General features: G+C 39.5%; 1 protein-coding gene across 3 annotated transcripts in view; it reads right to left on the reverse strand.

Annotated features, from left to right (window-relative positions):
- The window catches only part of PAPPA2 (pappalysin 2), a 525,758-nt gene that overhangs the window by 221,292 nt on the left and 291,561 nt on the right, over positions 1–12,905 (reverse strand). The window lies entirely within an intron of this gene.

A 12,905-nucleotide genomic window follows, 5' to 3' on the forward strand; every position in this document is an offset into this window, starting at 1 on the left:
AAGTCACCACAGTCAAACCTCACAGGTTTGCACCGCAAATTCATAATACTCTATGGTCTTAAAAAACCTCATGCCAATCATAGAAATTTAGTTTTGTGTTAGTAGTGCCCAGACAATTGGTAGAAGTAAAAAAGAACAAGACAGATAAAGTTTTAAGGAACATAGGCTCCCAATAAAAAAATTACAAACACAGGGGCACCTGGGTGGCTCCATTGGTTAAGCATCTGACTCTTGATTTTGGTTCGGGTCATGATATCACAGTTCGTGGATTCAAGCCCCCCACTGGGCTCTGTGCTGATAGTGCAGAGCCTGCTTGGGATTCTCTCCCTCTCCCTCTCTGCCCCTCCCCTGCTCTCTCGCTCTGTCTCAAAATAAATAAATAAACCTAAAAAAATCATAAACGCAAAGGAAACAAGGCACCATGAACAAGAGCCAGCAGAAATAACAATCAGGCTAGCTGATATAAAATATAGAAGTATGCTTAATATGTTTTTAATTAACTATCTTATTTTGAGGAAATTTCATATTCACATGTACTTGTAAGAAACATTACAGTGTAGTACTAAGCACCTGTCATCCAGTTCCTCCCAATGATGACATCTTACAAAACTGTAGTACAATATCACAACCAGGATATTGACATTGGTACAATCCACCAACCTTGTCCAGATTTCCCCACTTTTACTCACACTAATTTATGGGTGTGTTTCGTTTAATGCAATTTTATCACAGGTATAAATTCATGTATCTGTCACTTTAATAGGTTTTTAAAAATAAAAGAATGGGGCGCCTGGGTGGCGCAGTTGGTTAAGCATCCGACTTCAGCCAGGTCACGATCTCGCGGTCCGTGAGTTCGAGCCCCGCGTCGGGCTCTGGGCTGATGGCTCAGAGCCTGGAGCCTGTTTCCGATTCTGTGTCTCCCTCTCTCTCTGCCCCTCCCCTGTTCATGCTCTGTCTCTCTCTGTCCCAAAAATAAGTAAACGTTGAAAAAAAAATAAAAGAGAATATCCAAAGTATGAATAAGTAACAGAAACTGATTCCTAAAATGACTAGTCAGATATGAAAAAGAACTAAATAGAACTTACAAAGATAAAAAGCATACTAATAAAAATTAAAAATTTATTGGTAGGTTCTGAAAGCAAGTTAGCAAAACCTGAAGAAAGGGCCAATGGGGCAATAAATCAAAAATAGTTGCTAAACATGCAACATAGAGAGGCAAAGATGAACAACTGAAGAAGATGTTAAGGTGTAAGCCAATCTGACAATAAATTATATTTTAATAAATAAATAAATAAGTAAAAACAAAAAGAGATGTTAAGAGACATGAGTGAAAAAGAGTAATATATAATTCATAGGAAATCCAGAAGGAGATAATAGAAAAATTATTAAAAGGATGTATTTGAAGAAACATGACTAATAATTTTCCATAAATGATGCTGGCATGAGTGCTTAAATTCAGAAATGATAATAAATCTCAAATGCAATAATAAAGAAAAATCTACATCAAATAACAGTGAAACATATCACAGTGCAGAACACTGAAGGCAAAGAAATGATCTCAGGAAGATATGGTGTGTGTCTATATATAGAGAGAGAGGTCCCAGATATATGTATATATACATATACACATAGTGGAATATTACAAAGCCATCAAAAAGAATGAAATCTTACCATTTGCAATGACATGGATGGAGCCACGATGTATAATGCTAAGTGAAATAAGTCAGAGAAAGACAAATACATTATGATTTCACTCATGTGGAATTTAAGAAACAAAACAGATGAACATAGGGGAAAGGAAGAAAAAGTAATAAAATAAATAAAATAAAATAAAATAAAATAAAATAAAATAAAATAAAATAAGAGAGGCAAACCATAAGAGACTCTTAACTATAGAGAACAAACTGGGTTGCTGGAGGGGAGGTGGGGGGGAGGGATGGGCTAAATGGGTGATGGGTATTAAGGAGAGCGCTTGTTGTGATGAGCACTGCGTGTTATATGCAAGTGATGAATTACTTAATTCTACTCCTGAAACCAATACTACACTACATGCTAACTACCTTAAATTTAAATAAAATCTTGGGGCAAGGGGAAGAACATCCTAAGACAAAAGGTAGAATAAATGTAAAAGAATGACAATTGAATAGCTAACTTTTCAACAGCAGTAATGGAAACCAGGAGACTCTGGTATAATAGCTTGGTGAGAGAAAACACATAGCCAATCTAAAATTACATACTTAGCAAAGCTATCTTTTAAGAAGTTTGGTAAAATAAAGGTATTTTCATAGAAATAAAAACTAAGAAAGCATATGACTGGCAAACATTTAATAAAGGAAATCCCAAAAACTGTCTCTCAGGGATGAGCCAAATGATCTCAGAAGGAAGATCTAAAATTCAAGAAGGATGGTAGCTATTAAAACAGATATATATTAAATGAGATGTTCATCTATCTATTGACCAGCTGATCAATGGATTAATAGATATCTCTATACACAACACAGGGCTCCCAATTGCTCACTGTTCAAATCCTTTAGCCCATCTAAGGGCTTCCCAATATCTTTTCCAATTGTCTCTCTTTCTTACTCTTCCCTAGGAAATTTCCCCTCCTTTCAAGATGTTCTTTTTATAGTGTTCAAAACAGGTTTGCATATGACTATCTATACACTGGTTCATATTTTTTTCCTTTGCCTTACAAACTCTTTCTCCTGCAGCTTACTAATCATGTTTTAAAGGATCCACCTCTTATATAACATCCTTCCTAAGAATAAGTACACAGTCATTTCCGTTTCCTTTCCCTCATCTTTTCAAGTATACATTCTCCCAGACAAACACTATATAATTAAAATAAATAAATGTTTATTATACACTCACTATGAGCTACATACCTTGTTAGGCATGTAAGACCCATTCCTGACGCACAATACAGAATGGTGGTTAATAACATAGACTCTGAAGTCAGAGTTCAATCCCTGTTCTGCCACTGCATAATGATAGTTATTTATCTAAATTTCAGTTTTCTTTATATAAAATGGAGGTAATAAAAATATCGACTACTTGGGGAGCTATTGTGAGCACTGAATAAGATAATTCATACAAAGTGCTTTGTTCATTTGTGTGACAGATAGATGATTGATAGATGACAGACATATATCACAGTAAGATATGTACATGCTACTATGAACTAGGTAGTTTACCTGGATTATCCTGACAAATTTAGTTTTGAATTCTAAATCACAAAATCCTGGAAATAAAATTGGCATTAAACTTCTGTGGGAGTTACATTACTAGGAATACCAAGGTCTAAGATCTAAGGAAAAGGACAGTGCCAGAAATGACTGCAGGTATTTCATCTCTGAGAAGACAAAAAACTAGCTCGCTCTACCCAGATTGTTGGCACCAGTTGGGAGAGGACTGCTATCTTAGAACCCCGCTGTCCTGCTCTTTTGCCCACAAATTGCTTGAACTCAAGGCTGGCCAGGAACCTATGACTGCTGGCCTCCAATGTAAAGATGAGTTGGGCTAATTCACACTGACGGCTTCCAGCATTTGAACCAAGATAATGCAAAAGACCGAGGCCAAGGGGCAATGGGATATGAATCCGAAGAGTTAATAGATAAAGCAGAAGCCAAGACAAGATGAGTTTAGTTTTAAACTAAAGCTATAAGGGTACGGGAATTCTTAATAATCTAGCAAACTGCTAACAAGACATGAATGTTGTAAATGCACTAAGATTTAGAGAACCCTGCAGCCTCTACTCCTGAAACTCCCCCATCTCTGGGAGCCTTCGAGCTCCACTTCCAGCCTATATGCAATTGTATAACAAATCTTTATTTTTTATTTTTATTTTTTAGTTTACTTGGGTGAGCCTCTCTGTTCCTTACAACCACAAAAGCCCAACTAAAATGTTTGGCAAGAATCTTGGCTAATATGTGACATCATTTCAAACAGCCTTTATCTGATGGGAAGGCCCTGAACAGTGCTCCCCCCACCCTTTATTTAGAAAAGTGTAAACAGAGGGTGACTGCTATATCCCTTGTGAGGAATCTGTTCTTTATCTCAATCACTGTCTCCTGGCTAATATCTCAATCATCTTACTTCCTGCCTATTGTAGTTGACTTTTTCTCCGACCATCAAAATTTACTCCATGTTTCATACTTTCAGAGCCATCTGGGAGCTCTGCTAGTCAAGTAATGAGATAATGAATAAAATGGCTTACAGCCTTTCCCTCCTCAGCTAACATTTTCACACTTTCATGGGTATCTTTAGTTATTTTTACTTACTTCTGAATATGGCAATTCTACCAAAGTAATGAGACCAGTAAAAAGGATTATTCAACTGTGTATTCTGAATAACGTTTTTTCAACACAGAGTAGCATACTCTATTGTGCCCAAACCCTTGCCCGACACTGTCATTTCCCCCATGTCATTGATTTTTGATTTATATACTTGCTAATTCATTTTAAAAACACCAACTGAGTACTTTCAGTGTTACAAGAAGTATGAAAAAAGAGCCTAAGTCTTGTGCAAGAGAGGCAACAATGGGTAATTACAATATAGTATGATCAGTATGTACCTGGACAGGGGTTGGCAAACTTTTTCTGTAAAGGGCCAAATAGTAAATATTTTTTTATTTTCTGGGCCACATAGTCTGTTGTAACTACACAACTCTGCCACATGAAAGCAGCCATGAACAACAGTAAACAACCAGATGGGGCTGCATTCCGAAAAAATCTCATTTACAGAAATAGGCAATAGACTAATTTGGCCCACAGGCCATAGTTTGGCAACCACCATTCCAAGGTAAGAACATTCTATCCAACAGTTATTTATTGAACACTCTTTGTCTAGTCCTTTTGCTATTCTATGTGCTAGGGTGAAACAGTAACCCAAACATACAAAAACCGCTTCTCTAATGGAACTTAGAGAAGTGGGGAAGATGGACATTAATCAAAACTATATATATATGTGTATCTACATATATATATACATACATATATATACATACATACATATATATACATACATAAATATACACACATGTATATACACATATATATATGAGTGTGCTTATTTATATATAAATATATATACACATATTTATCACTAATACACACACATACATATGTATATATATATATGTGTATATATATATGTATCTATACATATGCTAGTGATAAAATCTAAAAAAAGAAATAAAATGAGAAAGACATCATGAGGAGTCAGAAGAGTGTGTGAAATTTTAGATGAGGTCAATGGGGGAGACTGCCTAGAAGGTGACTTTGAAAAAAGACTGGAAGGAAATAGGAAAACTAGCCATGTAGAGATCTAGAGAAAGAATGTTCTAACAGAGTGAAAAGCCACTGAATAGCTCACGTGGTAGGAGTCTGTCTGTCAAGTCTAGGGACAATGAGAAAGCCTGTGTGGGTGGAATACAGTAAACAAGGGGAGCATGGTAGGCGATGAGGCCACAGAAGTAGCTAGCGACAGATCAGATAGGGCGCTGTAAGTCACAGTAGTGCTACTGGCTTGGACTCTGAATGAGCTGGGAAGCTGCTGGAGAATTCTAGGCAGAGGAATGTCTTGATCTGAGTTATACTAATAGGATTACTCTGGCTACTATGTTAAAAACAGACTGGGGGTGGGGGCGCCTGGGCGGCTCAGTTGGTTAAGCATCCAACTCCTAATTTTGACTCAGGTCACGATCTCACGGTTCATGAGATTGAGCCCCATGTCAGGCTCCGCGATGACAGTGTGGAGCCTGCTTGGGATTCTCTCTCTCTCTCTCTCTCTCTCTCTCTCTCTGCCCCTCCCCCACTTGTGCATGCATGCTCTCAAAATAAATAAATAAATAAATAAATAAATAAATAAATAAATGAATAAATAAATATTTTTAAAAAAACAGACTGGGATGGAGAAGCACGAAAAACATGGGTGAGACCAGTTAGGAGGCTACTGTAATAATACAGGTGAGAGACAATGGGGTCAGAGCAGAGTGGTGGCAGTAGGCGGAATGAGAAGTGATACAAACGACACAGCTCATTGCTATCTGAGGACAAAGGAATGGTCTCAAGAAGGAAGAAGTGAGATCTTAACTGAGACTTGAAGGATAAGTAGGCATCATCCAAGTGTCAAGCGAAGGAGCCCGATCCCTGTCTGCAGACAGAGCTCCTGATGAGAAGTGAGAGGCACATTGGGATTCAGGGAATTAATGAGTGAGAAGCTTCCTCCAGGGAGTGACACCCGATGAAACACATCCTCAGAAAAACCTCTGATGCTATCTGTTCCACCCTCTCCCCAACCTACCGCTCTGGGTCAAGGGGGAAGACCCACCAACAAGATTTAACTTTCCTCCAGTTACTAAAGTAACATCCAAATAGGGTTCCCAGAGAAACAGAGAAAGAAAACACATTTGTTGTACGTGTGCAGCCGTCATTCAGATTCCTAGGCATAAATTCTAGGAAGGGATCCCTAAGTGAAATCATCTGAGACAGACTGGCATCTGACCACATACCAGGGCCAGCGCCCCAACTCCTAGGAAAATGCCCAAGTATCTTGAACAACTGAAGGTGGTTGCAGACTAGGGTCTCTCCTAAAAATTTTCTAAGAGGAAATATTTTTAACCCAGACATACCACATGGCTCTCTCACAAGTCTGTCTATTTGGCTAGGAAATAACCACAAAAACGAGAAAAACAACCTCTCCTCACTTACCTGGGGAGAAAAGTTCACTGAGCCAGGTGAACAGAAAAACGATGGATTCCAGTTACCCTACAACAGGGTACCAGGTGGGACTATGGAGAAAGTGGCCCATAGGAGAACAAACAGGAGACATTTCTATTTGTTGGCAGACTTTTTAAGTTGACCTGTAAAGCTGTTTTCTTGTTTCCTCCCTCCTATTCTCTTTGCTGGGAGTTGGAGTGGGAGAAGGTGAGACTCATCTCTTGAGAGCTTACACTGCTTTTGCATTTCGAAGGGGAGGGATTGAGAGGTTTCCTTGTTTTGTTTTAAACTTTCTCCTCCATTTCTTTTCTCTCTGTCCTCTTCTACCCCTTATGCTTATTTTCCGTGTGTGTGTGTGTGTGTGTGTGTGTGTGTGTGTGTGTGTGTTTGGCTCCAGGGAACTTTGAATCCCAACTTCAAAAGAAACGTATAATGAAGCCTGGCTGATGTTTAACAGACCCGCCACTGCAGGGGCCCAGCCCAACCACTCCTCTGGCTCCACAGCCACAGAGGGTGAGTGAACAGAGCACGGCTAATCCTGAGTATCCAAGTCTGTGCAGCGGCACCGATTCCTCCACCTGTTCCCTCTGATGGCACATGCATCTGCCCTCCTGTCCCCAGACACAAACTCTACCGTGTCCAAGGGCAGACGCCACGCTCGGCTGCGCCTGCAGGGCACCTCCCGGCCCACCCTCCCGAGGACCTTACAGAGGGAGGTGTGCCATGTTCTAGCACTGCCACGTGCAGCAGTTCTGCTCAAACCCCCCCAAGTGCCAAAACTCAGGGAATGAGGCAGAAAAGAGACAGTGAGTCACCAACACACAGAGACCTCAGCCCACCACAGGCTTCTGCAAACAAACGCACAGCAGCCTGTTATCTGCTTCAAAGCATGGTCAGGCGATGGGTGATTGCTCCCTTAAACTCTGCACAGCCATTTGTTTTTCTTTGTTTTTATTTTAGTTTATTTTTCTCTCTGTGATAATGGTATCATGAGATCTGACACACAGAATCCAAAATGGAGAGGCAAGCACGTTGTTGCACCCTTGACTGGATACTAAGCTTAATTCTGAAATGTAAAGGAGAGAGAGGGCAGGGGATGGAATGGGGGTTCAGCAGCAAAGAGCCTTTCATCTCTGAGACATAATTTTAGAGAGGAAAATAACAGAAACAGTCATGACCAAAAAGAAGCTGAAGCTTGCAAAGGTCAGGGAAGCTCCAGTTTCCCTTAAGGCATAGAGATTCCCTTGGCTTGGCTTCCGAGGACACACCATAGGGAGTGGCCCATGACATTTGTGATTTTATTAGGTGGGCTCTCCACCCCCTTTCTTCCCTCAGCTCTTGTAGACGCTCTCCCAGGGTGGCTACTATGTACAAAGAGACATCTGGCCTGTGTAGCCTTCCTTACCCATTAGCCAAGTTCCTCTATCTTGATAATCTGTTCAGCTGGCTGGGTAACGTATCTATAATTCATATCTCCTTCTGACCAGCCCAAGTCTGATAAATACCCTCCCTTTGATAGGCCCATCTGGGTTACAGATGTTTGGATGCTGGATTCCTCAGGCTTTCTGCTCCTCTCAGAGCCTTTGGGAAAGGAACTCCTTTGGGCTAGATGTCTTGCTGAGGGTGGGGAAAGGGAGAACATTGAGTAGGACTTGAAAAATGAGGAGGATTGTTCATATGCCAATCATTGTCCATGCATGTTAGTAATCTATCTGTAGGTGTGTCCTCCACTATAGCATCTGTTGAAATTGGACCCCTTCAAAGTCACAGTATAATGGAGTTGTGAACTTGAGCTCTGTGATTTAATTGTAATAATAGGATGCTATATATGAGTAATTTAGAGACAACCACCAACTCAACCAAGTCACAGACTCTTGTAGAAATCCAGAGCTCTACGTCCCTATGAATCTGAAGTCCTTTCAAATGACCCAAGCAATATTTCTCACAGGAAAGCAATCTGCACCCCATATTCTGGTTTTTGTTTTAAGTTTTATTTATTTCTTTTGAGAGAGACAGAGATAGCATGAGTGAAGAAGGGGCAGAGAGAGAGGGAAAGGGAGAATCCCAAGCAGGCTCCACACTGCCTGAGCAGAGCCCAATGCAGGGCTCAAACCCACGAAACTGCAAGATCATGACCTGAGCTGAAATCAAGAGTCAGATGCTTAACAGACTGAGTCACCCAGGCGCCCCTCCATATTCTGCTTTTAGTGCCTTGGCCTGCTTTTAATTTTGATAAAATTAAATCCAGGGAATTTTGACAAAATTACTAAAACTCTCCACTAAGTTGTTAGCACCTACTCTTTATATATTCTTTATATTTGTTCCTCTGCTTAGCTCATTGTGTCTGGCACATCACAGGACCTTGATTAATTGTTTTTCAAAACATGGTTCTTTCCAATAAGAGTCATGAAAGACACTCAATATTTTTAATAATAAAATTTAGCATAAGGAATACAAGGCAGAGGATAGAGGGAGGAAAAGTCTTTATGTGAAATAAACATAAGGGAGTTGGAAAAGAGAAGTTCTCCTCTCCACTATGCAGATTTCTTCCCCCAAAAGAAGAAATTCAGAGCTAATTATCCTTTTTTAGATCATGATAAGTAAAGATCCAAAAGTGTGGTTCCTATTGTGAACAAACACTAGACATTTGAGGAAATCTACCAGCATGAAAGACAGATATAAACTAAGGGGGGGGGGAGCAGATAAAAGTTGACTACTGATGAATCAGATAGAGTGCATGGGGAAAAAAGAATCACAATAAATCTTATTTTTAGCCTCAAAAAAAAAATTGCATCCTCAAAATAAAAATGGATTAAAATAGAAAGTCAAAGAATAAGAAGGTCTTAAAAATATGATTGCTAAAATAAAAAATTCAACAGAAGAGCTGGAAGATAAACTAAAGGAAATCTCCAAAAAAAAAGAACAAAAGAACAGTTACAACATATGAGAGAAAAAAGACAGAGAATAGATTCAGAAGATTCATCCTCAGGAGTTTCAAGGGGGAAAAAAGAGGACAGAGGAAACCGAATAAAGCAGTATCAATGTAATAATTTGACAAAATTTGCCAGAGGTAAGGGCATAAATGCCCAGATCAAAAAGACCACTGAGCGCTCAACTGAAGAAAAATTGTTTATAATACCATAAAATCCCTCAAGTGACAAGGCTAAGATTCTAAACAACTTTTAAAAGGAAACAACAATTCCACCTCTAAAAAGACACACCATTATGAAAAGAGAAGCAAGAGGCAACTAATGAATTTTTTTTCAAAAACCTGAGAGGAAAGGTTTTCTGACCCAAAATTTTACCCCAAGGCAAACCTATTGATTTTGTGTAAAGGCAAAACGAAAACACTTCAAGAAATGTTTTTCAGAAAAAAGTTACCTAAAACATTCTTCCTTAGAAAGTTACTTAAGGATATTTTCCAGGAAAAGAAGATTGTAAGTTAAATGTCTGGTAAGGTAAGGTAATCGGGACATGGTGGCTCCAATCCAAAAAGCAGCAAAGGGCATTTCTGAGATGACAACTGTGTAGCAGACTTAGATAACTGGTCAAGATTGGAAGAGAGAGAAAAATAGAATAACCTAGAAGGAAGAGCTCCAGAAGAGTGTAAAAAAAAAAAATTAGATAGATTAGTTGATAAGATAATTGAGACTATCAAAAATGATGGAAGGGTCACCTTGGTAGCTCAGTTGGTTAAGCGTCCAAATCTCGGTTTCCACTCAGGTCATGATCTGATGGTTTGTGGGTTCGAGCCCTGCATCGGTTTTTGAGCTGACTGTGTGGAGCCTGCTTGGGATTTTCTCTCTCTCCCTCTCTCTCTGCCCCTGACCTGCTCACTCACTCTCATTCTCTCTCACACAATAAATAAATAAACTTAAAAAATATTTTTAAAAATGATGGAAGGAAGAAAGGGAAAAAAAGAGAGACTCAACGGGTAGGGTGGTGGCGGGGGGGGGGGGGGTGTGGTTGGGGAAGGAAGCTATGCCAGAAAGGAAATACAATAATAGAATCATAGTTTGTTATACAGCGAAAGAAAGAAAGAAAGAAAGAAAGAAAGAAAGAAAGAAAGAAAGAAAGAAAGAAAGAAAGAGAAAGAGAGAGAAAGAAAGAAAGAAAAGAAAAGAAAAGAAAAGAAAAGAAAAGAAAAGAAAGAAAAGAAATAAAAAGAAAGAAATCATAGCCATGATGTTGTAAATATATATAACTGATTCAACTAAAGACAGTGAAAGAACTATATTGGAAATATGGAGGGGAGAAGAAGGAGACAATATAAGAGTCAAAGTCTCCTGTTTATCATAAGAGAAAGCTAATGCACAATGTTTAAAGCCAATGAATCAAGTAATATAAATACAATATTTGGAGGTACGGAGGTAAGTACCAAAAGAGAAAGGTAAAATAATCAAATATGGGAGCAAGGCTAGAGGGGAGAGAAAGATGGGAAAAATTAGGCAGGGGGCTGTCATCCCTATGTTTTCCAGTACAATTTGGTTTTGTACCCATGAGCATGTATTACTTTGATTTAAATATTTTTAACTATCAAAAAGGCACAAACAGTTCCTTTTATTCCACAAAGTGAATTTTGCATGTCGGGATAAGGAGGTCTGAAACATGTCTGGGTCTAGAGCTAGAAAGAGATCAGTTGCCATGGCAACTCTGCAGCAGTAAGGGGAATACGTTATAAACACCTAGTTAAGGGTAGTGGCTATAGGTGTTCAGAGACATAAAGGGACACTCAAGAATGATGTCCGGTACCTGGAATAACGCTCTCAGTCATGACAGTGGGTTGCTGTAATCAGTGAGTGAGGAGGAAAAATGAGAACAAGCCAGATTTCTCCGTCTCTCCAGAGTTGGAAACCACTGTCATTAGTGAGGTTTAGCTTCTGCTTAAGGTTATCAAAATCTAAAAACCAAACCCAAACAGAATCTTTCTTATGTGAGTATTTCTGGGAATGTGATCAATTCCCCTTATTATTACTATATAAACAAAGGCTTCCCATCTGTCAGGTCTAATTATGACAATAATAACTAATGTTAGATTAGGACAGTTTTTTAACACTGAAAACTTCAGTCACCAAAGCACTTCTCTATCCCTGATTTCATCTGACTCACCAAATAGCCCGAGGATATAGGTAAGGCAAAGTATCACTGCAATCATGCTCTTTTTTACGGACAAGACATCGGAGTTTCAGAAAGTGACTTGCACAGTTTATATAGCTAGCGGAGCAAGGGCTCTAGAATTCAACTGTGTCCCGATTCTGAATTTTATACTCAATATTTGATATCACATGCCTCAACTACAAGCCGACCTACTAATCGGTGTTAACTGACTGCCCCCACACAGGGCTACCATGAATTACTCTGCAAATCGTGGCCAACAAACACAAAGGCAGCCATTCAGGTATTGGGTGGGAGCTGAGACCCATTCTTCCCACCTTTCACCAACACTACATCCTAGTTCAGATGTGAGCCTTTTCATAATTTGTACAAAGGTACCAGTTATGTAATGAGGAAGCCCTGCCCACATACACCAATTAACAAGTTTACCACCTCCCTCCCTCCTTTCTTACCTCCCTGTAACACTCACCAACCCCTGCATTGACCATCAAATGGAAATCCTCATATTGACTTCTGTCTCACAACAGAAGACACATCAAATCCATTAATTCATTAAAATAAACATGAGACAAACAACTGTTATGTCAGGGCTGTTCTAGGCACGAGGTCTGTAGTGGTTAACAAGGGCCCTGATCTCACGGAGCTGATATTTCAAGAAAAGGAGAGACAAACTAACATAAGAAAAACATAAGAAGGGATGAGTGTGACATACAGAATTAAATTAGTTGACATAATAGTGACTGAACAGCTTACTTAAATGAGGGGAAATCAAGAAAGTCCTCTCCAGGAGGTGCCATTTAAGTCGATATTGAAATGACAAGAGAAAATCCACCCAAGGAAGATCAGGGGAAAGAGGATTCCAAGAAAATGAAAAGCCTGGGGCGAAAACAAGCTTGATCCATTCAGCAGGCACGGGAGAGAGTCAGGGTGGCTGTGCAGTGAGGATGGTGAGTGTGGCTGGGGGAAGAAGCTAGGCGAGTAGGCAGGGGTCAGGTTGTAGCAGAGCCCATGAGCCAGGTGGGGAATCTGGATCCTATTCTAAGTAGAGTGGGGACAAAGAAATTAAGAAGG

This window comes from Acinonyx jubatus, chromosome E4, assembly GCF_027475565.1.
Source record: "Acinonyx jubatus isolate Ajub_Pintada_27869175 chromosome E4, VMU_Ajub_asm_v1.0, whole genome shotgun sequence".
NCBI classification, from domain to species: domain Eukaryota; kingdom Metazoa; phylum Chordata; class Mammalia; order Carnivora; family Felidae; genus Acinonyx; species Acinonyx jubatus.